General features: G+C 44.0%; 1 pseudogene; it reads left to right on the top strand.

Moving 5' to 3' along the window:
* LOC141134001 (acyl-CoA (8-3)-desaturase-like) overlaps positions 1–16,519 on the top strand; it is a 40,518-nt pseudogene extending 23,999 nt beyond the window's left edge.
* Positions 16,520–26,669: the final 10,150 nt, after the last annotated feature.

The raw sequence follows: 26,669 nt of genomic DNA, 5'->3' as shown, positions 1-26,669 counted from the left end.
CCTCCCCCTGGTCCGCAGTGAGTACTATCGTCCCTCTTGAGTCAAGCCTAAGGGCACCTGTCCCTCTGAGTACTGGCATCTGTCCCTGGCTGGGGGTTTTGGGTCTCAATAGAGCGGTCTTTACACACCTGGCGGTCGCTCCTTAGGAAAGCCCCCGGCTTCGGCCTACTCCTGGAGGGAGGCGGCCATCTTGGTACTCCAGGGACTCTCAAAATCTCTTTCTTTTACTGTGACTTGGCTGCCCACTTTTAGCATGAATCTTTAATAATCATTTGCTATAACTAACCACCCCCCTACAATCACTACATAGGCTTAAAGAACTACTGAACAACAATTTTCATTAAGTTTAAAGGAGCCCTTTTTTTTTTTTGCTATGTAAGATACTGTCCGAGAGGGGGGCATACGCGTGAGCGAAGGAAATGGATATTTGATTCCCTCACTCCGCGCCGTCGGAAACAAATACCTGGCCTAATCTGACATAGAAATCATGAGGGGGAGGTTACTTTACCACAAAGGTCAGAGGAATTCCTGGAGCCGCAAGTGGTAATGTACCGCTCTACAAAAAACAAGCTAAAAAACAAGCAGAGCAGCAGCAAATCCCCGACCCCAGGCAAAGGCAGATCTAAAATGGAGCCCGAGCCTCCAGAACCTGATGATGATACACAATTTTCTGAATTGGGACAAGGATCCCCTGCTGAAAGCCTTCATCTGTTCCCCATGGAGCGCACAAGTCCTCATCCTACTGATCCTGATGTTCTGCTAGTCAAATTCCGTAGCATTGTGAGAGATGAGATAACGGCCGCCTCCCGTAAGCTTTCCTCAGACTTGGTTCGAGGCCTTAAAGAGATAGGCCACCGTACGAACCAATTAGAACACCGCATGGACCTGGCTACCACCGTGTTGGAGGGTCATGAAGAGGAGGTGGACAAAATGTCCGCAGAACTGGATGCTCTCAGAGATAAGTTATAGGACGCGGAAAACAGGGCCCGCAGGGATAATCTTCGTATCCGTGGTCTTCCTGAAACGATCATGGACCTGCAAGGAACAGCCACCGCTTTTTTCCAAGAACTGGCTCCTGAGATCCCGGTGGAAAGGCTAAAGTTTGACCGCATACACCGGTCATTGGCCCCTAAGCCTTCCGAAGGTCCCCCAAGGGACGTTATTATCAAATTCCACTATTATAGAACCAAGGAGAAGCTATTACAAGCTGCTCGAGAACAAAGGGATATCTCTTTCCAAGGCAACCACCTTCAAATATTTGCGGACCTCTTGCCGGTCACCATCGCCAGAAGACGAGGTCTCAAGCCTTATCTTCAAGTTCTACAATCCAATCAGATCAAATACAGATGGGGGTTCCCCTTTAAGCTTTCTTTCTCCCACCAGGGTCGTCAATTCCATGCCACCTCTCCATCAGGCCTAAAGCAACATCTCCAGGATCTGCAATTGGACATTCCTCTGTCTCAACCTGATGCCCAAGTTTCCAATTCTCAGCCAGGTCCCTCTAGGCCCCCTCGTAAACCTCCTCAAGCATCACAACATTCACAATCTGGATCCCAGGCGCTGCGTGATCTGCAGGCCCAAAGATTCCATCAAGCTAATAACGGATGATAAGTTCCATTTCTTCATGATGTGCAGTTCATTTTTCTTGGCCATTTGGTTCGGGGTGTCAATGACAGTGTTCTGATTTCTACCTTCCAACCTGAACAAGAAATAAAAAAGTGTAGCGCTGGACTGATAAAACGCATGTATTACTATATGCGAGTGAACTGAAAAAATGCATATGTTACTATATGCGGGTGAACAGGACCTTTATGTGTGAAATAAACAAATAATAAATAAAGACCATATAACATTTGATCTAAAGTGGTCCAGTGTCCATGTGCATGTATAGTAACACTAGAGATCAGTCAAGTGCACCAACATATACTAAAAACGAAATGTTGATATAAAAATAAATATAAAAATTAGTGAACTACAAATAAGTAAGAGTGAACCTATGTGACAGCAAAAATTGAGTGAAAGTTAACAACATCAACAGCAAACTTATAATCACTAATGATACTGATTAATCCTAGTGTTTAGTGATTCCAATGAAAAAGGAACTGAAATAAATCAATAAACAGTCCCAAAAAAAACTAATTATGAAAACAAGTCCCAAAATGTAGTGACAAAATTTGGTTCCACCGCGATTGTTGCCCACCACCAAAGGATAAAAGTTGGAGGCTTACCAGACAGCCTGCGACCACCCTTAATCAGGGGGGTCAAAACAGGCTCAGTAGAGATGTGTGGATCCAGAGGATATCCTCGCCAGTGGTCTCCAGGTGCTCTCCAGGTGTCTTTATGGCAAGCCAAGAGGGGCTTCCAAGTGGGGTGCAGCCCGGACGATGGTCTCCAAATGTTCTCCAGGTATCTTTATGACAAACCAAAAGGGGGCTCCCAAATGGGGTACAGCTAGGTCTCCTCTGCTGCCTCTTCCCGCAATGTCTTCTCTCTGCTTCTTCCTGACTCACCTCTCACTGTAGTAGTGAGAGGTGAGTCAGGAAGAAGCAGAGAGAAGACATTGCGGGAAGAGGCAGCAGAGGAGACCTAGCTGTACCCCATTTGGGAGCCCCCTTTTGGTTTGTCATAAAGATACCTGGAGAACATTTGGAGACCATCGTCCGGGCTGCACCCCACTTGGAAGCCCCTCTTGGCTTGCCATAAAGACACCTGGAGAGCACCTGGAGACCACTGGCGAGGATATCCTCTGGATCCACACATCTCTACTGAGCCTGTTTTGACCCCCCTGATTAAGGGTGGTCGCAGGCTGTCTGGTAAGCCTCCAACTTTTATCCTTTGGTGGTGGGCAACAATCGCGGTGGAACCAAATTTTGTCACTACATTTTGGGACTTGTTTTCATAATTAGTTTTTTTTGGGACTGTTTATTGATTTATTTCAGTTCCTTTTTCATTGGAATCACTAAACACTAGGATTAATCAGTATCATTAGTGATTATAAGTTTGCTGTTGATGTTGTTAACTTTCACTCAATTTTTGCTGTCACATTGGTTCACTCTTACTTATTTGTAGTTCACTAATTTTTATATTTATTTTTATATCAACATTTCGTTTTTAGTATATGTTGGTGCACTTGACTGATCTCTAGTGTTACTATACATGCACATGGACACTGGACCACTTTAGATCAAATGTTATATGGTCTTTATTTATTATTTGTTTATTTCACACATAAAGGTCCTGTTCACCCGCATATAGTAACATATGCATTTTTTCAGTTCACTCGCATATAGTAATACATGCGTTTTATCAGTCCAGCGCTACACTTTTTTATTTCTTGTTCATTTTGTTTGCCCTTGTATTGGGGTTATTGTGTTTAGCTGCAGGACTTACTTCACGTTTTTTTAGTTTTTAAATTTAACACCGAGCGCAATTTCTTTCCTTTCCCTTTTCCTTTCTACCTTCCAACCTAACTGGAAAATTTCAGCTGTTTTCTTTGGAGGATGTCCCCCTACCATCCCTCTGCCCACTTGAATTGACTGAAGATTTGCAGGGTGGGCCATTGCCCTATGGTAGACTGCCCCACCTGTGAGATGGTGGTCTTGGGCGTGGACCACCCCACATGAAACTCCCTGAGGGGTCACTGACAATAGTTTGCCCCCTGTACCACCTCTACATTGCTGATGGTCCTCATGGAGAAGAGGATTCATCAGGCACAAACAAATTACTTTTAAGTCCTGGTGGGGTGGGGGGTAAAGGGCAGGTGGTTTTTGGATGGGGACAAAACCCCCATTGATGGTTATCCAGGTTGTATGTAAGTTTTCTTCACTCGCCGAGTCCCCTTGCTCCTGTTCAGTGGGGTGACGGGGATGGCGTTTGGGGTTGGGTGTGGGGTCCCGCCCCGTCCTCTGGGGGGGGGCGGTCTTGTGGCTGTCGCCCCTGGGGGGTGGGGGGGGGGCCCTGCATCCACACCCTCGAGCTGCCAATATTGCTCTGAGGTTCTCATACTGTAATTCTTTTTTTGTTTACAAAAGTTTTATTTGGAAGATTCAGTGAAAAAATACAGAGTTATGACGATAGTAACAATGTCCAATGCTGTTAGTCTAGTTGCTATCTCTAAGTATTGTTAAAAATTTATGTCAAGTTTATTTAGTCAGTTTGAACTATCTACATTATAGGCCAGTGGTTCTGACGGACCACTGCTCCCCTCATGGGTTGGCACATGGCTAGGATTTTTGCCTTGGCCATGGTCCCACCTTATTGTGGGCCTTGCAGCCCACGGTGCGATACGTCAATGTATCCACTACATATTCTAATTAGAATTTATCTCGGTTTTCTCATATCTTATGTTCTTCTCTGTTCTTACCATTTTTTTCTCTCTTTTCTTTCCCCCTCTCTTTCCCTTTTCCCTTGGCCCCTGGGGTGTGTGGATGGAGTAGTCCATAGCGTTGTAACTCAATCCCAATGACTCTTCATTGGCTGTCCCTGAATGTTCAGGGCATGAATTCCCCACAAAAAAGAGTTAAAGTTTTTAAATACCTTAAGCAACAAAGGATAGATATAGCCTGTTTACAGGAAACTAATTTTTCCTCTTCTTCCTGCCCCAAATATTTTGCAGCAAATTATCCCCAAGTATATTTAGCGAATGGTCCTACTAAGCAGAGGGGGGTTCTTATAGCTATACGAAAATCTGTCCCATTTATCTGTAATAAACAGATAGCTGACCCTAATGGCAGATATCTTATCTTACAGGGTTCTGTTCAGGATAATGAAGTAACCATTATGACCTACTATGCCCCAAACGAAAATCTGTCTCATGTTTGTTCCTTGTTACAGGTCCACCAAAGAGGCACCCTTTTGTTGGCGGGTGATTCGAATGTGACGCTCAATCCGGCCCTTGATAAATACCCGGCGGATCATAAAGCCCCCCCTCCTGCGGCAAAAAAGTTCTCACGGGCCCTACAAAACTTGGACCTAGTAGACCTATGGCGTGAGTTTCATCCCATGGGCAGGGACTACACTCACTATTCTCATCCTCACCACTCTCACTCTAGAATCGACCATTCGTTTATGTTACGGAAACACCTTCCCTTAATAGAGTCGGTATCGATTCTAGCAGTCCCTTGGTCAGATCATGATCCAGTTTTAACTGTATGTCGTACTCTACTCAACAATTCACAACAAGCTCCCTGGGTGATGAATGATTCATTTTTATCTTTCAAACCGATCCTCAGTGAAATTAAAGAAGCTACTATGGAATACTTTAGACTTAATGTAGGTTCGGTCTCATCCCCAATAACATTATGGGAGGCTTATAAAGCGGTCATCCGGGGTCGCGTTATTCGAATAGCGTCCCAGCGCAAGAGGGAAAGAGTTCAGACCCGACGTAAGTTAGAACAAACATTAGAGGATTGCTCTACGTCCTTTAAATTATCCCCCACCCCTGCCAACCGCAGAGCTTTAGACAAAGCCCGTACCGACTTGGATTTATACCTGACAGATGAGGCGGACCGTACCTTACGTGGGCCCGCCAGAATTGGTATTCTAAGGCAAACAAACCAAATGCGCAGTTGGCTAACAGACTGCGAACCTTTATACCGAAATTTACTCCCATATACCTGCGCTCCCGTCATAATATCCTTACGGGAAACCCTCCGCGGATTTTGGAAGAATTCCATTACCGCCTTACTAAACTCTACTCCCCCCTAAATCATTCTTCAACACAGGGCCTGAATGATTTTCTAAGTAAATTATCTTTACCTTCCCTATCGGATCCCCATATCTCCCTAATGGACCGAGATATACAGGTCTCTGAGATTCTTCAGTGCATTAAGGAACTGAAAGTGGGCAAAAGGCCAGGTCTGGACGGCTTCACTGCTTTGTATTATCAAAAATTTGCAGAGGTCCTGGCCCCACATCTAGCGACTATGTATAACTTGGTCAAAGGAGGTCATTCATTTTCGCCGAACTTACTAACTGCCAACATAGTGATGATCCCTAAGCCAGACAAAGATCACTCTTCCTGGGCAAATTTTCGGCCAATCTCTTTAATCAACATTAACATGAAGATATTGACGAAAATTCTGGCCAATCGTTTGAACTCCTTCGTACCGCGCCTAATAAAAAAAGATCAGGTAGGATTTGTTCCCCGCAGACAGGCAAGTGACGCCATTCGACGACTCCTCCAGATCCAACATATAGTGCATGAAAGGTCCCTGGGTACAATGTTTCTTTCATTAGATGTTAACAAAGCTTTCGACACCTTATCCTGGCCCTATTTGACACAGGTCCTTACACATTATGGTTTTGGCACCTCCTTTTTGGGTTGGGTCTCAGCAATATATCAATCCCCTCAGGCTAAAGTGCGGTATTATGGATATGAATTGCCTACTTTCCCGATTAAAAGGGGAACACGGCAAGGGTGCCCGCTCTCCCCTTTCCTATTTATACTAGCACTTGAACCCCTGGCGGAGGCCATACGCTCTCACCCAGATATCTCAGGAGTAGAAATAGCAGGCACCGCACACAAGTTGTCCCTGTTTGCGGACGACATTTTATTAACCATTACTCAACCCAGAATCTCCCTCCCCAACTTATTCTCTCTCTTAGACACTTTTGCCTCGTTTTCGGGCCTTTCAGTTAATCCGGCTAAATCTAAAGCGATGCCTATTAACCTTCGGCCCCCGGTAGTAGAAGCCTTGCAGTCGGTATTTTCGTTTCAGTGGTTGTCCTCTTTTCCCTATTTGGGTATTAAACTTACCCCGAAATATTCGGGTTTATATCAGGCGAATTTTCCTCCGCTTTTCCGAAAGCTGGAGGCTATGCTGGCCTCTTGGTTCACACTCCCGATTTTGTGGTTCGGCAGAATAGCGTCGGTACGCATGACATACCTCCCTACATTGCTCTATTATTTTAGAGTTTTGCCAGTTCAAGTGCCTCCCCATATTATTCGAATACACCAACGTAAAATTATGCAATTTATATGGGGCCACAAGAGGCCCAGGATCAAGAGACAAGTCCTTTACGCGCGCAGAGTCAATGGTGCCCTTTCACTTCCTAACTTGCAAGCATACTATATAGCAGCGGGCATTGCCCCATTATCTCACCTTCATGCAAAGCAACAAATGCCACTATGGGCCACCATTGATTTGGTCAACGCACACCCAACACCTCTAGCCTCTCTTCCTTGGCTTCCTAAAGCTCATCGCCCCCCTACCATAGGTCCCTGTTTGGCTCATTCCCTCAAATTATGGGATGGGGTTAAATACTCAGCAGGCCTAATTTCTCCTCATCTCCCGTTACTCCGTCTCCTCCACTGTCCTTTATTTCAACCAGGTTGTGATAATCCGCTCCAATTTAAGTGGTGGTCGGATAATGGCTTCATAGATATCCATTCATTTTTCACCCCAACCAAGATCATCTCGTTCGCGGCCTTACATTCTTCACATGACATCCCCCTTAGGGAGCATTACAGTTACCATATTTATCGGCGTATAACACGCACCGGCGTATAACACGCACCTCAATTTAGGAGGGAATTTTAAGGAAAAAAAACTTTTAGGAGGGAAGTTGAAGGGAAAAAAACTTACATTTAAATGCCCATCATTGCAGCCTTCTCAGTGCAGCCTTGCCCCAGTCCAGCCTTGTCAGTGCAGCCTTGTCAGTGCAGCCATGTCAGTGCAGCCTTGCCAGTGCAGCCTTGCCAGTGCAGCCTTGCCAGTGCAGCCTTGCCAGTGCAGCCATGTCAGTGCAGCCTTGCCAGTGCAGCCATGTCAGTGCAGCCTTGCCAGTGCAGCCATGTCAGTGCAGCCATGTCAGTGCAGCCTTGCTAGTGCAGCCATGTCAGTGCAGCCATGTCAGTGCAGCCTTGCTAGTGCAGCCATGTCAGTGCAGCCATGTCAGTGCAGCCTTCCCCAGTGTCCAGTCCAGCCTTGCCCCAGTCCAGCCTTGCCCCAGTCCAGCCTTGCTGAAGCCTGTGAGCTTCAAAATCGCCGACCGCGATTTGAAAATGGCGCCGCCGGTGCCGAAATACACAGAGCCGGTTCTCGGCGGCTCTCGTTTACTTTCGGTTCCACTCGGACGGTGAGCGGAGCTATTCGAAACTAGCCGAGTATACTCGGCTAGGTTCGGGCGGCGCTCGAGTGAAACCGAAAGCCGCCGAGAAGAGCCGAGGACCGGCACTGTGTATTTCGGCGCCGGCGGCGCCATTTTCAAATCGCGGTCAGCGATTTTTTAATTCTGACAGGTCAGGATCGCAGGGGATCGGCGTATAACACGCACCCGCGATTTTCCCCTGATTTTAAGGGGAAAAAAGTGCGTGTTATACGCCGATAAATACGGTACTTGCAAATTAGACATTTTCTCAGACAATTTACAACATCCCATTCTGCCCTCTTTGTCATGACACCATTTGAAAGCCTGTGTAGATCATGCCCCCAATCCTCGGGTTTGATTTCTCTAATATATACCGCAATAATTAACTCTAAGACAACATCATTGAGACCTTACCAACTCCAATGGGAGGCTGAGTTCGGGAAACAATTAGACCCGGAGGACTGGCATAGTATGACTACTGCGCTATCTAAATGTTCCAAGAATGTTCTCTTTTTAGAGAATGCGTATAAAGTCTTCTATAGATGGTATTATACTCCGGCTAAATTAGCAAGTTTCATCCCATCTTACTCCCCCCTATGATTTCGCGGGTGCTCACAGGAGGGCACGATGGAACGTATTTAATGGACCTGTCCCAGGGTCTGCAAACTATGGGTTAGAGTATATGCACTATTACGTAATCTTTTTAATACTAACATAAAGCGGGATCCTTTTGAAGCCCTTTTTATAGAAACCAATTGCAGAACTTCTTCGTCCTGAACGTCAGTTAGCAGCACAGATCTTCACTGCAACTAAACTTACCATAGCAAGAGCTTGGAAAACCCCGAACCTTAGTTTTGAAGCAGTTAAAAATACTGTGAATGATATCATGGTAAATGAGAAACTTACGGCCATATTGTTGGACAAACACGATAAGTTCCTCAGGATATGGCAACCCTGGGTGACTTACAATCGCCCATCAAGATTTGACCTAACGCCCCTCTCATTATAATAAGCCTTCGTTCCCCCCACCCCAGGGTCCTTCCTTCCCTTCTCTTCTTTCTACCCCCCTCCTTTTCTACTTTCAATTTCTTTCTCCTTCTCTTTATTCAGGCCCTCGGGCTAAATTCTACAATGATCAGAAAATTAGCATAAACAAATTATTGCATTCAGAGGTATTTTATCCTCTCTGAGGTTATTCAATTCAATCAGAATTTATTACTGGTTCTTTATATTTTCTTTTTATTATTTTATATTTTTAATTTATTCTGCTTTTTTTTTTATATATTTCTTCATCTAAAGTTATGTATTTTAACAATATTTCGCATTGTATTTTTTAGTTATTTATGTATGTTTGCAATCATATGACTACGAACTGATATAATACCGCTATGCCAGAATATGCGGCATGTAGCTATGCCTTGGTATGCAGTCTGGACTCGGCATTGAATCGCCTGTGTCCAGGCTTAAATCTTTGATCAAAAGCTCCACCCGCCGGATATCGGCAGCCTTATACGTTAATTCATGATGTATCCATCACCGTTTTGTACTTTTCTGTTGATATATATTTTCAATAAAACCTTTTGTACAAGAAACAAAATATCAGTGAATGTGATCAGAGCCTTTTCCTGTTGAGATTAATGTGATCTTCGAGCAGCTGTATTTATTGTACATTTTACATTTCAAAAATAGGTTACAGATGGGAGCCATAGAAAAAACAAGTGAACAGAGAATCATTTGTAGTGTTATTTGGTACTTCTAAAGGTAGTATTAAAGTGGTAGTAAACCAATGGCGCTTTTTATTTTTTTTAAACCTGCAAGGCAAAGTTATAATGTGCTAGTATGCATTACATGCTAGCACATTATGCAAAACTTACCTTAAAACTAAGCCCTCCAGCAGCCGCTGTCACCACTGACAGGACTTCCATCTTCACCTGGTCTTCCTTCCGGGTTGGCGGTCCACAGTCCTTTCATTGGATGAGCCATGATGACATCACGGCACAGGGCTCTGAAGATACGGCACAGTGTACCGTTCCTGCAGAGCACATTTGCCTGTGACGTCACTGGTGATTTCACAAGTAAATATTTCCTAAATGGTGCACATTTAGGAGATATTTACTGTACCTATAGGTAAGCCTTACTATAGGATTACCTACAGTGCCTTGAAAAAGTATTCATACCCCTTGAAATTTTCCACATTTTGTCATGTTACAACCAAAAACGTAAATGTATTTTATTGGGATTTTATGTGATAGACCAACACAAAGTGGCACATAATTGTGAAGTGAAAGGAAAATGATAAATGGTTTTCAAATTTTTATACAAATAAATATGTGAAAAGTGTGGTGTGAATTTGTATTCAGCCCCCCTGAGTCATTACTTTGTAGAACCACCTTTTGCTGCAATTACAGCTGCAAGTCTTTTTGGGGATGTCTCTACCCGATTTGCACATCTAGAGTGAAATTTTTGCCCATTCTTCTTTGCAAAATGGCTCAAGCTCTGTCAGATTGGATGGAGAATGTGTGTGAACAGCAATTTTCAAGTTTTGCCACAGATTCTCAATTGGATTTAGGTCTGGACTTTGACTGGGCCATTCTAACACATGAATATGCTTTGATCTAAACCATTCCATTGTAGCTCTGGCTGTATGTTTAGGGTTGTTGTCCTGCTGGAAGGTGAACCTCCGCCCCAGTCTCAAGTCTTTAGCAGACTCTAATGCCCTGTACACACGGTCGGATTTTCTGACGGAAAATGTGTGATAGGACCTTGTTGTCGGAAATTCCGACTGTGTGTGGGCTCCATCACACATTTTCCTTCAGAATTTCCGACACACAAAGTTTGAGAGCTTGCTATAAAATTTTCCGACAACAAAATCCGTTGTCGGAAATTTCGATCGTGTGTACACAAATCCAACGCACAAAGTGCCACACATGCTCAGAATGAATTAAGAGACGAAAACTATTGGCTACTGCCCCGTTTATAGTCCCGACGTACGTGTTTTACGTCACCGTGTTCAGAATGATTGGATTTTCCAACAACTTTGTGTGACCGTGTGTATGCAAGACAAGTTTGAGCCAACATCCGTCGGAAAAAATCCATGGATTTTGTTGTCGGAATGTCCGATCAATGTCCGATCGTGTGTACAGGGCATAACATGTTTTCTACTAAGATTGCCCTGTATTTGGCTCCATCCATCTTCCCATCAACTTGGACCAGCTTCCCTGTCCCTGCTGAAGAAAAGCATCCCCACAACATGATGCTGCCACCACCATGTTTCACGGTGGGGATGGTGTGTTCAGGGTGATGTGTAGTGTTAGTTTTTCACCACGCGTAGCATTTTGCTTTTATGCCAAAAAGTTCAATTTTGGTCTCATCTGACCAGAGCACCTTCTTCCATATGTTTGCTGTGTCCCTCACATGGCTTAAAGGCCAGATTTGTGGAGAGCACAAAGTTGTCCTGTGGACAGATTCTGCCACCTGAGCTGTGGATCTCTGCAGCTCCTCCAGAGTTACCATGGGCCTCTTGGCTGCTTCTCTGATTAATACTCTCCTTTGTCCGACCCATGAGATGTTAAAAGCTTGGGATATTTTTTTATAACCTAACCCTGCTTTAAACTTCTCCCCAACTTTATCCTTGACCTGTCTGGTGTGTTCCTTGGCCTTCATGATGCTGTTTGTTCACTAAGGTTCTCTAACAAACCTCTAAGGGCTTCACAGAACAGCTGTATTTATACTGAGATTAAATTACACACAGGTGGACTCTATTTACTAATTAGGTGACTTCTGAAGGCAATTGGTTCCACTAGATTTTAGTTAGGGGTATCAGAGTAAAGGGGGCTGAATACAAATGCACGCCACACTTTTCACATATTTGTTAATAAAAAATGTTGAAAACCATTTATCATTTTCTTTCCACTTCACACTTTGTGTTGGTCTATTTATTAAGATGGTGGTGCCGGGGACTCAAAGACCAGCGAAGAACTGGCTGGGGCGATGACCACACCGGATCCCTGGGCTAGTAGTTGCTGACTTTTAATTTTTCTACCAATGACTGGAGCTCCTCTTTCATTGACTCAGATTTGCAGACAACATTGACTATAATTGAGTAATCTACAAACCCTGAAAATGTTTGTTGGTTACCTTCCATAGAACTGTACTTTACTGTTTTTCTTCTCTCTCCCAGCTTCAAGCCACTTGTAATGTGGACCAGTCTCTGCTTAAAGATTGGTTCAGTGGATATCTCAGTTCTCAAATTGAACATCAGTAAGTATGCTGGAGCTTAAGCTGCTTTCTTTTCCTCCAATAATACTGTTAACGATGACAGCTTTCTATTTTCAGTTTATTCCCCACAATGCCAAGACACAATTACTGGAAGGTCGCTCCTCTTATTCGCTCGCTTTGCAAGAAGTATGGCATTGAATACCAGTCCAAACCACTGTCTACTGCATTTGCTATTATAGTTCAGTAATGCCTCCTTTCCACTGAGCGGATCGGTTCAGTTCAGTTCGGTACGGTACGCTATTTTGGGTGTTTCCATTATGAAAGCGGCCCATACAACCGAACCGTACCACTCCATTCAGGGTCCTGCTTCAGATGTGGGGCCATAGAAAATGGAACGGTTCGGTTAGGGCGGAGCTACGATACATTCCACTGATTGGCTGACAGAAAACCCTCTGCTGTGCTATGCTGAGGCATTTTTTCTAAACCCTGTATGGCCCCTTATGGTCCCACTTGCAGTGGAAACGCTCACCAGAATAGACCGGACCATTCTAGGCCATTCAAACTGTACCGACCCGAACCGATCCGCTCAGTGGAAACGAGGCATAAGTTACATTACTTACAGGTCTTTCTATTAGAATACTACTCTGTGGTACTTGGCTGTTGCCTCTGGTCCAACTGATGGAAACTGCTTACCTGTTGGCAAGGGACTGTGCTTTTATGAGCTCAGACTGTTTTGCCTCACAGCAAGAAATTGCTGACAGATGCAAGCATGAAAAGTTCCCACAAGATAACATACACCTGTTAGAGTACATAAAATAGTACAAAAATGTACAACGTTGTGTAATATTAAAATAAAAATATGATCAAAGCATTTTGGTCATACTTCTCTTGTGGGTCACAGGCATGCACTAATGCCGCGTACACACGACCGGACTTTCCGGCAGAAAAGGTCAGACGGAATCATTCCATCGGACATTCCGATCGTGTGTGAGCTTCATCTGACTTTTTCTTTAGAAAATTCTGATGGACCTTAGAAATAGAACATGTTTCAAATCTTTCCGACGGAATCAGTTCCTATCGGGAAAACCGCTCGTCTGTATGCTGTTCCGACGCATCAAAAACGACGCGAAGGCAGCTATTGGCTACTGGCTATTGAACTTCCTTTTTCTAGTCCCGTCATACGTCATTGCGTTCTAAATGATCGGACTTTGGTGTGATCGTGTGTAGGCAAGTCCGTTTCAGCGGAACTCCGTCGAAAAAACCGTCAGAGTTTATTCTGACAGAAAAACCGGTCATGTGTACGCGGCATTACTGTTGTACTCCTGTGACCCAAAGGCCCCTTTTACACGGGTGCCTCTGTGAAGCGGGATCCGCTTGTTCAGAAGGGAATCTCTCCGTTGAGCAAGCGGATGACAGGTCCGTGTCTGCTATGCATAACGGACACAGACCGTTCCCATGTATAGGACAATCGGATGGAAACGGACCACCTGTCCATTTCCATCCGATCCGCCAGACACATGGGGAATAGGATCGGATTGGATGGTGGTGGGTGTCAGCAGACATGTATCCGCTGACATCCGCCGCTCCATAGAAGATCCGCCTAAAAAACTGACGGGTAGACCTGATCGGATCGGCCATGTGAAGGGGGCCAAATGGGCCGACAGTGGGCTATAGCCCACCATCAGTGGAATTATTCTCTGCGCACACCTGCTAGTAAAGACCTGAACCCTGTTAAGTTTTTGCTGCTCGCACATCAATATGAACTAAACAAAAAATTAAAAAAATGCTGTGAAATACCTTTGTGTCTCAAAGTTATTACCCCTACTTGGCTATTGTGAGTGCTTCAATAATAAGTAAATAACACTGCTATAAATCAAGAAAACTGCTCAAAACAACCAATTGGTTATTTGACCTGTTATTGGAGCACTCACAATAGCCAAGTAGGGATAATAGCGTTGAGATACAAAGGTTTTGAGGAGCATTTTTTATTTTTAGTTTAGCCCGCCATCAGCTGATGTGACAGAGCCACTTCAGGCTCTGAAAGGATCCTGACAATTTTGTCGAGATCCACCCAGCTGCCTGATTGACAATTGCCTGTGCCTCTCAGTGTGAAGCTGAGTGCCGGAGCCAGCTGCGCCCACCCCCTGTCCAGCTTGGCACTCCAGTGAGCGCTGAAGGAGCAGAGTGAAGAGCAGTGGCTTACAGTCTCCGCAGACCAAGAACTGTGCAGTCAGCGATCATGTGAATGATCAGTTCTCAGACTTGCAGCCGACATAGGACAGCTGCTGCATCACACTGATGCTGCAGCATAGACAGCGTTTGCTCTTTTTATATACCCCAAACTTCTCCTTTAAAGAGTAAGTAAATACTGCCTTTTTTTGGTCACCTGCAAAGTAAAGGCATAATGTGCTAGTATGCATCGCATACTAGCACAATATGTGAAACTTACCTGCAAACAAAGCATTTATCATCCTCGCTGGAGGCTGCATCCATCTTCACCCATCTTTCTTCTGGGTCCACGGACTCCGGCCATGTGACTGGCCGGGGCCACGTGATGTCACTTCCGCACATGCTTGCGGGAGTCGCCGGTCAGGGCACAGGGCTCTGAAGGAACGGCACAGACAGCCGTTCCTTCAGAACGCATGAGCAGTTTACGTCATTGGCGCAGTATACCGTAATTATCTCCTAAAGGGTACAAGTTTAGGAGATTTTTACAGTACCTATAGGTAAGCCTTCTTATTCTTATAGGCTTACCTATAGGTACAAACATTAGAGGGAAGTTTGCTTCCTCTTTAACAATACTGGTATATAAAAGTGTTTATTATGTTTAGTAAAACAGAAGATAGTTGAGATGATGTAGCAATTGTATTTGGAAAGATATTCCCATGACTGTGCTCTGCCCCTCCAGTGCTCACTGGAGAGCCAGGCTGTGGAGATGGTGGGAACAGCTGGCTCAGTGGCACACTTAGAGGCCAAGCCAGCTGCCAGTTATGCCGCATACACACGAGCGGACTTTACGGCAGACTTGGTTCGGCGGACCGGAGTCCGTCGGATAATTCGATCGTGTGTGGGCTCCAGCGGACTTTTTTTCCCAAAAGTTCGATGGACCTAGAAATGAAACATGTTTAAAATCTTTCCGACGGACTTGAGTCCGGTCGAAAAGTCCGCTCGTCTGTATGCTAGTCCGATGGACAAAAACCGACGCTAGGGCAGCTATTAGCTACGAACTTCCTTGTTTTAGTCTGGTCGTACGTCATCACGTACGAAGTCATTGGACTTTGGTTGATTGTGTGTAGGAAAGTCCGTCGGAAAGTCCGCCGGAAAGTCCGTCGAAAAGTCCGTCGGAAAGTCCGCCCGTGTGTACGCGGCATAAGGCATCTGGGTGGATCCTGACATTATTGTTGGGATCCGTGCAGAGCCTGGACCAGATCTGTGACGTCAGCCAAAAGCAGGCTTTTTCTTGCAAAAAATAATGCTGATTTGTTTACTGGTTTTCTGAATATGTATGACCTATTTTGCATTGTGTGTTCTGCAGTTCTATCAAGGAGTCTGGGGAGTTGTGGCTGGATGCATACCTGCACAAGTAATGAGTGACCTATCTGCCAGTCTGCCGAATCAATGAAGCCCAGGGAACTACTGCTGCAAAGAACACTGTCACAACATTCCTCTAGTGTCCACACTGCTATGTAATCAATCAGGACCTCTGAAGCCCTGCAGTGCTGTAATGTTAGCACATCACAATTATGACAGATGAATGCATTATAGCCCGGAAAGGCTAGATCTTAATTTGTATGCCGTGTAACTTTCCTTCTGAGCAAAATCAAAGTGCAACCCTGAACACTGAATGGGCATTACTTTGAAATGCAACTCATTTAGTGAAAAGCCAAAATGATGTTAAAGCCAGTAAAAATGGCTGTGAATGTTAATGAAATGTAAGAACAGTTCTGCCATAACAGTCTAGGCTGCCCGTACCAAGAAGAAAACCATATGATAGTAGAAATATGTTATATTATTATTTGGGAGGAGAAACATACAAATATGTATACATTTATTTAAGAAGCATAGTTGATGTCTGGGATGACTTTAAGGACCTGAGAAATAATGGGACGGACTGCATAATTTTACTCTCCAAGATATCCAATGTGTACAGTTCTATAATTAGGTGTGGACCATAATCTGTATTCCAGAAGGCCCTCCTATATGCTGGACCTGATATGCTGAATTTTCTTCAGCTTTGCTTTGACTTTATTCCTGAGAGGTGATTCTGTCCACATAACATTAGGAAGTTTACTAATATAAATGATGTGCTGTTCAGTACAAGAGCGCTTTGTATGTTTGTGACATTTACAGGCTGACAATGTGTAATGTACTACTTGTCCCTGACCAAGACATATCAAACACTGTTAATGTCGCTTTAAAGCGGTATTAAACCAAAAATATAATATATTGCAGCTTACCAAATTATAAGATGTGGTGGCTACATTCATTTTCTTTTTTTAGTTTTTTTTTCCCCTTTATTTTTTACTGGGTGATCTGGCCCTTAACACACCTCCTGTGTATTAGAGTGCCTACACTCTGTTAGATGCACTAGCAGATTTAGATACACTAGCAAATTGAAGCCCAACTCCAGCTAATACTTTATAAGCAGTTACAACCAACCTTTTTTTTTTCCCTTTTGGGATAAAGGGTTTACATGAAGAAAAAAAAAACTGACCATTTTAAGCACTCCTGTCAGTGTTAAATGGTTTGTCTCTACTATTTGTTGCTACAGCCGCAGGACAGCTTGTTCTTTTTGAAAAACAACAGACTTACGGCTGGATCACCGGGTTAAAAGAAAGCCTAAAAAAGAAAGCAAATGCAGCCATCACATCTAAGAATTGGTAAACATGACAACATTTTATAAAAAGAAGTAAAAAATTGGTAGGCGGCAATATAATAAATGTTTGCTTTTGACTTTAATACTGCTTTAAAGGTTCAGTGCCCCAAAAACTGTCATTTCTGTTTTTGGCAGATGCTGGTATTTTTAATCACACCACTTTATCTGTGTAGGGATTCCAATGGAAAGATCAGATTTTTTTAATTTCCCAGGTGCATCCACCTGCCATGGACCTAACAGTGGGAGCTCCCGATTTGTTCATAGGTTGTACTAGGACTATTACTAAGTGCGATTTAGGTGACACCAGTGCAGAGTTCAGAACTATGGCAGGTTCATTTCATGTCAGTCTCACAACTAAAAGGAAAAAAGTGTGTAATGTAACTTGTTCTGGGTGAAATGCATCAGGGGAGGCCCTCAGGTCCTGTTTTGCAGTATACAAAAAAATGATCGCAACTAAGTGTGCAGCTGTCATTTCCTAGGATTCAACTTACCAGTATCTACCACAAGTTTTAAGATTGGTTTAGGGTGTAGACATTTATTAAAGGAAGCCTGTATTGGGAAAGCACGCAGGCTGACATTGCTGACCTATCCACCTGAAAATGCTAGTTGCCTGGCTGCCATGCTGATCCAGTGGCTTCAATACTTTCTTCAAGCACTGACCTAGAATAAGTTTACAGATCAGAAATACTAAATTCACTTTGATTTTCTAATCTGCATGCTTGTTCTAGATAGCTGATAAAGTATTTTAACTAGATGAAAAACAAAAAATCCTGTGCACTGCCACTAAACTTAAATCAACCTAATTAGAAGCATATTTTAGCTAGAGCTAGCCAGGCAGCTAGTTTTTTTTTTTTTTAAGGTCAGCAGTAGCAGCCTTGTATCAGCCTTGTATCAGCCTTGTATTGCTCTCAATGTGGACATTTTTCGAAGTTTTGTAGTCACAGAGCTGCCCAGTATTTTGAAACAATTCTGACACCTGGTGGACACTGCTTGTATTGCATAGGAGCATACTAACAGGCAGCCTTATGTGATGAGCTCCTTCAGGTAGACGTTTTTCGTAGGGAAATGGAAATATTGAATAAACATATAGCAGTGTTTTGGGCAATTGTATCACACTGCTACAGTAGACTTAAAGGAGAAGTACAGCCAAAGCTTGTTTGACTGTACTTATCCTGTGGATTACAGGAGTGCAGCTCGTTCTGCACTCCTGTGGCCCGTTTTCTGCAGATGGTGGACTAAAGTCCGCTGACGTCACAGAGGCGGTGCATGCTCGGGAAAGATCCAGACCATATGGTCGGGATCCGCCCACATGCCACCCAGCTCAACCTCTCAGTAAGCCGCTGAGAGCCTGAACTGGCTGCAACCACCGCCTCCACAGCTCAGCAATCCAATGAGCGAGGAGGGGGCAGAGCAGAGAGCTGGTGACTGACAGTCTGCAGCTCTCTGCTTATGGAGCTGTGAGAACCAAGCGATCGGCTGTGTTTGATCTCTCGGTTCTCAGTGTTAGAGCCGTTGGGGGACAGATGCAGCATTCAACATGGCAAGTATGATTCTACAAAAAAAAAACAAAACCATTACTGTTCTTTTAATATTACATTCTGTCTTATCATTACACTGTTGATTGTAGAACCAAATCAATCTATAGCATGTTATATTGCCTTTTAGGAGTAATAGTAACAAGATTACATTTTGTTTCAGTTCAGCAGTGTTATTGCAAAGCAGGTTATTCAGAAGAGTATTTTCTAGATATTGCTTTTAGCTGGATACTTCCCAATTCCCTCGTCAACACGGACTCCGACAAATGCCTACTTACTGGATGTTGTACACATCTCCATTAGCTTTCTGGACTACAGAGGCAAAAGCTTCCACTAATGTTAAAATCTTTTTTGTAGTTTTGTACCAGCAAGGGCTTTTATTATGACGACAGTAATAGACTAATTACACTAATTTATCTGTATTGATTGTAAATGGGATTCATGGTTTGATTTTGTTGAAACAACTAATAAATTGATTTCATAAGCCTGCGTGTGCTCTCAGCAGATGTAGGAAAATAAGAAATCGTAATCATACAGTACATAACGTGTATTCTTAAACCATTGGTAATATGCAGTTACTTTCAGGTGATTGGACACTGGCAAAAAAAAAAAAAACTTGCTCCTGCTGCCCCTGTGCCCATTTCATAAGACTCCATTATCTTAAAGTGACTGTAAAGAGCATTTTTATTTTTTATTATAAACATGTTATACTTACCTGCTTTGTGCAATCAATGGTCTTTTTACAGAGCAACCCAGATCTTCCTCCTCTGGGTTCCCCACTGGCGCTCTTGGCTCCTCCTCTTCTCGGTGTGCCACCATAGGACAGCACGTCTCGCCCCCACCCCTGTTCCCTCTTTACAGGATTTGATTGACAGCAGCAGGCGTCAATAGCTCCTGCTGATATTAATCTGCCCTGTGAGGAGAGAGACGCTGTTCTAGTGCATAGCGCTGGATCAGGATAGGGCTTAGGTAAGTCTAAGGGGGCTGCACACAGAATGTTTTTTTACCTTAATGCATTAAGGTAATTGGACACTGGCAAGCTTCTAAAGGACACGCATATTTTTTGAGTGCATTATGGAACACAGGAATTCAGATACAGACAGGTAATACTGCTGCCTACAAAAGGTTTGGACACTGGCAAACAGAAAAACTGCAGTCACCGTATAACCCCTCCTCTACCCAGCACACCTCAGTTTTGTGTCTCTTTTTGGACTCTAAGAAAGGTCTTAAAGAAAATACAGATATTTTATTTTCTTTCTCGTCCATTAGAAGCATATTTTAGCTAGAGCTAGCCAGGCAGCTAGTTTTTTTTTTTTTTTTTTTTTAAGGTCAGCAGTAGCAGCCTTGTATCAGCCTTGTATCAGCCTTGTATTGCTCTCAATGTGGACATTTTTCAAAGTTTTGTAGTCACAGAGCTGCCCAGTATTTTGAAACAATTCTGACACCTGGTGGACACTGCTTGTATTGCATAGGAGCATACTGATAGGCAGCCTTATGTGATGAGCTCCTTCAGGTAGATGTTTTTCGTAGGGAAATGGAAATATTGAATGAACATATAGCAGTGTTTTGGGCAATTGTATCACACTGCTACAGTAGACTTAAAGGAGAAGTACAGAGACACAGGAATTTAGATACAGTTGGTACATCCAAAATCAGTCCAACTAAGGAGTGGGAAACAACCACTGCCAAACCCACATAAGAGACTAGGGTGTATCTGTAACTTGGGAGCACCAGAAGGACCAATTCCCAAATCTAAACTAGATGAGGAAAAGCCCCCTGAAAGCCTGGGGAAACTTCAAACGATCAAGGGAGAACCCTGGGGAGCAACCTAAAGCTGAAGACCAGGATAGAGATCACTTTCAGAGTGAAATGACTCCATCCGAAGGAACACTGAGCCTGAACCAACAGAGAGACTGTGAAATCAAAAATGTACCAAAACAGGCATAATAACCTAATTAGGGAGAACAAACCCACAACATGATGTGGATAACAGAAAAAAAATAATGGGGCAATCCCTAAGAGAATGGGCCCTCAGGCAGAGGCTTGGACAAAACCAGGTACTTAACCACTTTCAGACCGGGCCTCTTTTTTAGATGTGGTGTTTACAAGTTAAAAACATTTTTTTTTGTTATAAAATTACTTAGAACCCCCAAACATTATACATTTTTTTCTAACACCCTAGAGAATAAAATGGCGGTTGTTGCAATACTTTCTGTCACACCAAATTTGCGCAGTGGTCTTACAAGGTCTTACACTTTTTTGAATTAAAAAACAAGACAACAGTAAAGTTACCCCAATTTTTTTTTTTATGTTGTGAAAGATAATGTTACGCCGAGTAAATTGATACCCAACATGTCACGCTTATAAATTGCGCCAAACTTTCACCCTTAAAAATCTCCATAGGCGACATTTTAAAAATTCTACTGGTTGCCTGTTTTGCGTTAGAGGAGGTCTAGGGCTAGAATTATTGCTCTCACTCTACCGATTGCAGCGATACCTCACGTGTGGTTTGAACACGGTTTTCATATGCGGGTGCTACTTACGTATGCGTTCACTTCTGCACGCGAGCTCGGCGGGACGGGTGCGTTTAAAAAGTTTTTTTTTTCTTATTTATTTTACCTTTTATTTTTACACTGTTTTAAAAAAAAAGTGTCAGTTTTATTCCTATTACAAGGAATGTAAGCATCCCTTGTAATAGAAAAAAAGCACGATAGGACCTCTTAAATATAAGATCTGGGGTCAAAAAGACTTCAGATCTCATATTTACACTAAAATGCAATAACAAAAAAAATGTTGTCATTTTAAAAAATGAAAAAAAATGTCCCTTTAAGAGCTATGAGCGGAAGTGAAGTTTTGACGTTGCTTCCACCCTGCAGTATCATGGAGACAGGTGGGGGCCATCTTCCCCTCACTCATCTCCATGCACAGCCACAGGAAGGATCCGATAGCCTCCGCCGCTGCCGACAGCTCCGGTAAGCGGCGGAGGGCACTAGATCGCGGTGGTAGGGGGGGGCCCCTCTGCCACCGCCGATAAAAGTGATCTTGCACCGCTGCAAAGACCACTTTTATCTTGTACAGAACCACCAGCCGAACAGAGGGATACCAGGGTTATGGTAGCTAGCTGCTGCCATAACAATGATATCCATCCTCAAATTAGGGACGTACATCGGCGTGCGGTGGGCCGGAAGTGGTTAAGACAAGACCAGCTGGTCTACATGGAAAGGCCAAAGTCTTATCCTCCTAGCTCTTAAGTGAAAGAAAACTCCATTCAAGCCAGACAACTACTTTCGAAAAAAAGAAATATCTAAGAATGTTTAAAATGAACATAACACAAAAATCTCAAGGGTACAGTCCAACAAAGTCAGCCTGAGTAAAAGGGTACATTAGTATGGAAAGCACCCCCATAATGGTACACAGGGATGGAAATTATATCTCAGCCCCAGACTGGAGAAGCAGGGATACCTGCAGAAAATAGGGATGAACAAGGAAACATCCAATCAAACACCCGGAGTTGTCCCTGGGACCTGGCAGATAGTCCATAGCTGTGGAGTAAGAAACAAGACACTGCTAAAGACAGTTGCATGAATAAGGGCAGAGCAAAGGAAAGTATCTGGGGAATCTTCCTCAAGGAGCTGCAGAACAGTCACAGAAGGAGGACTTCTACCCAGCCAATTCAATCCCACAAAGTCCTCTGAACTTATGCTGGGGGAAAAAGACCACCACATTTTTACAATAAGAGACAGATGGGTCAAGCCATGGATTACCTGGTTCATAGGGATAATTTTGGTTGTCTTGCTCAGAACCTAGGCCCATAGCAAGAGAGGGGGTTGAGGAGGACCAAGAATCAACAGGAAAAGGGGAGACCATCCTGAGGGGGTGCTCCTCCAATGCCTTACACACCCCTGATGGAGGGAAAGGGAAAACTCCCCAACTGTGACAATAGCATACAGGGTGTAGACCTTTTCGACAAGGGTTTTAAGCTGCCTCTGCTACAAAGAAACGTTTTCACAGAACTCTTTATTACTACAATCCCACAATGCATCAAGTCGCACATCACAGCAAAACCCTGTGGGGATTTAGCTCCAGGGGCAGAGTCAAATGCATTGGGGAGCATAGTCGTTTGGCCGGCTTCTGTTGGACGAGCATACTGGAAAACCAGCATTCGACCAACTCCTGGTCAGTGCTCTCAGTGCCCGTCCCCCTGTCAGAACACAACAGCTCAGCTGGGGAGATCGCTGAACTTACCTCGCATGGTTAGTACAGCGGCTCTGACCGGAGCTAGGTTGAACGAAAAAATAAACTAATAGTGTGTATCCGACTTCCTCTCCCTACTGCCCCTTCATGCATTTACATAATCCAATGCATTGTGGGAGTGTAGTAATACTAGTTCTGTGAATGGCAGAGAAAGCAGAAGGTGCGGGCGGCTGGTCAACACAACTTTTCCCTGTAGTTAGCTCTGCAGTAAACTCCAATAGGGCCGGAAGACTGCTGCTGAGAATGGTACCCAACAGCTCTGAGGGGAACACTGTAGTAGAAGCAGTCACTTGCAAGCAATGGGCTACACACTGTGTTACTAATGTGTAGAATTCTGTATTCCAGAAAAAAATCCATACTAAATTTCAATTTAAGCTGAACTGCCGCATCCATTGGTGGCATGTAGCAGCCAACAATAGATCCTATCTGGTCACATCTAACAGGTATATTGGGCCTTTCAGAAGAGTGCTGACTACAAAAGGTCCATAAAGCTTCAGAGGAGGTTGTCGGAGCATCCCACAATAAACAGAAGGCACAGAAATGGCAGGTACAGTGGGTATAGAAAAGAATCACTCCCCTATAAAATAATCACACGTTGTTGCTTTGCAGCCTGAACTGAAGACAGACACAGTTTTTGTTTTATCCTGCTGTATTTACTCGGTGCAACTTATAATATCCAAGTGAAAGATATAACATCAACATGTCATAAAAAAATAAAAAAACTATTCAAAAACAGAATCACTGAGTTGGAAAAAGGATCACCCCCCTCCTAAAAATGACTTGTAGACTCAGTCAGGTGTAACTAATCACCTTCTCAATGGCACACAAAGCCATTTGATTTTCAATTGTGATCAGTTGTGGTCATATTGATTAGCTCAGCATGAAAAGCGCTTTCCTGGGGCATTTGAGTCCCAGATAGTGCAACTGAAGCATACAATCAGCTATGGGTGGCAAGGCACTGTCAACAGATCTCCAGGATAAAGTTGTGGACAGGCACAAGTCAGGAGATGGATACAAAAAAAAATGTCAAAAGGCTTTATTAATGCCTAGAAGCACTGCGAAGTTTATTATTAAGAAGTGGAAGGTATTTGGTACAACACAGACTCTCCCTGGATCAGAAGATCGCTCCAAACTGGATGAAAGAGCCAGGAGGAAATTGGTCAGAGAGGCTACGAAGAGGCCTACAGCAACTCTAAAGCAGTTGCAGGAATTTATGACAAAGAGTAGTCATTGTGTGCATATGACAACAGTATCACAAATTCTGCACAAATGTGGCTTGTATGGGAGGGTTGCAAGAAAAAAATAGTTCAGGCACCTTTTTGCTTGTTTCATACACACAGGGTAGACCTTTGAATAATGCAACGTATGGGAACACGCAAAAAGGGGCGCGCATTTGGACACACCTCCTGGTCTGCCCCAAGATTGTGCAGGATTCTAAGGGGTGTCTTGACTAAAAAGAAGGTTGGCAAACACTGACAGGCAAAAAGTCCTAAGCGCATGTTGAGGGCACCATGGGGGGGTCTCTACCTCATTCGACAAAGCTGAAGAAGACTCCAGTGATGTAGACCCTATATAACAGTGATGGCGAACCTTGGCACACCAGATGTTTTGGAACTACATTTCCCATGACGCTCATGCACTCTGCAGTGTAGTGGAGCATCATGGGAAATGTAGTTCCAAAACATCTGGGGTGCCAAGGTTCGCCATCACTGCTATATAACAATAGGGGTCCCAAGAGAACAGGCATGGGTTCCTTTTGAGGATAATGAATAAATGCCCCCAGAAGTCAGCCATCGCAGTCCACTCTTGTCTAGTGAAGACTTGTTGTGTTAGCACAGCGGTAATGCAACTTGGCCCAAATGTGATACAAGCCTTCTGGTACTCACAAACCCCAGCAGTCCTCGGCGACCCATCAGATTAGGTAATGGAAGTGACGTTCGTCAGCTGTGCATGCGTACAGCCGCTAGCAAATGGAACACATGCTAATCTGACGGAACACATGCAGAGCAGAGAAGAGACCGGACATCTTAGTACACCCAGCTACGTCTTTAATTTACCAGTCATTTTAGCAATAAAGTGAGCGGATACACATAGATATAGTATGTTGACATCTTTGATGGTTATTTGATGTTAAATTTTGAAAACCTAAAGTTTTAGCACTGAGCATTACAGGGTGTACCAACATGGCCTCCGCCACCTTCTTTCAAAATTTAACATCAAATAACCATCACAGACGCCAACATACTATATGTATATACGCTCACTTTATTGATAAAATTAGTCTTAAATTCAAGACATAGGTGGGTGTACTAAGATGTCCGCTGCCGTCTTCTTTTGAGTACAGTGTTCCGTCAGAGTAGGCAACCTGCTAGCGGGTGTACGCATGCGCAGGTGACTGAACGTCACTTCCGTTACCTAATCTGATGGAACACCTGCCTCCCTGAATGTGTAGACAGTGGCCTCTACCTCTTGTGAATTGATCTCTGCTTCCTGCTTCTCTAATCAGCCTGATCCAGCAACAGAAACATTAGTCTCTCTGCCCTGCCCAAACTCCAGCCCACCATTATCCCCTAGCCGGCATAACACTACTAATCTTTCTTCTACCCCTACCACCCAACTATTCCAGAATGGGCCAGGCTGTCCTGGGATTTGATTGAAAACCAGGTGTCCCGCCGATCCATTGCTAAATCCAAGAGCCCATTGCCAATTTTGACACCTGGCTGCACTAATCACCCAGCTCCGATCCTGGGGTCCGATCCCCCTGCAGCACAGCCAGGTCTTCTCCTCCTCTCCCCTTCCACTGGGGTTCCAGTATCTGTATCCAGCACCCCCCACTGCCTTTCTGATTACCCAGCCACTGCTTCTATTCCCCTGTATGCCCCCCCCCCCCCCCCCAACATTTCCAGCTCCCCTTCTCTCTGCTGAAGGGAGAGCCACATTGGGGAATTGGTTCCAGTTGTGCCACCTCCCTTCACTTTCTGACCCACCACCTCTGTGCAGGCTGCAGCTCAGATTCCCCCTGTGTGCCCCTCCACACAGTGCTGCCAGCTTCCGTCCTGTGCTCTTTCACCAGCTGCTGCAGGACTCACAAGGGGATCTTTTCAGGATAAAGTGCATTGGGGTCAGTAAATATGTTATATTTACTGGCCCCTTCTTTTCCTGAATATAAAACAGTGGGCAATGCGAATGAATATCAAGCCAGTTTGCACAGTGCACTTTCTGTTCATTCACTGTGCAGCGCAGCTGAGCCTGCAGAGAAAGGAACTGAAGCATCTACGCCTTCAGTCTCTTTCCAAAGTGAGACATCAGGGATCTGTTTAGACCCATGATATTTCACCCAAGTCCTCCCAAATATGTAAAAAAAAAAATAATTCTTTAAACCGTAAAAAAAAAAAAAAAAAAAAAAAAAGGGTTCACAAATGCTTCGGTCTCTTAAGAGCAATTGCCATTTTGATCTCTCTTCAGAGAGCATTTGATAGGCAGCAAGGAGATATCACCTCCTCACTATGTGCTTTAACCTCTTCAAACCAATACTTGCCAACTGTCCCGAATTTCCTGGGACATTCCTGGGATTTAGACCTTCTTCCCAATTTTAATGTTTCCCGGGAAATCAGTTTTTTCCCGATTTTTTGCTGCTGCTACCGCTAAAGGTCCGAGGCCGGCGGAGACAATGTCCGGGGACAGTAGCGTATGAC

This window comes from Aquarana catesbeiana, linkage group LG03 (assembly GCF_042186555.1).
Source record: "Aquarana catesbeiana isolate 2022-GZ linkage group LG03, ASM4218655v1, whole genome shotgun sequence".
In the NCBI taxonomy this organism is placed as follows: domain Eukaryota; kingdom Metazoa; phylum Chordata; class Amphibia; order Anura; family Ranidae; genus Aquarana; species Aquarana catesbeiana.
Note: the sequence above shows the minus strand (reverse complement) of the source record. Positions and strands in the feature narration are given on the sequence as shown.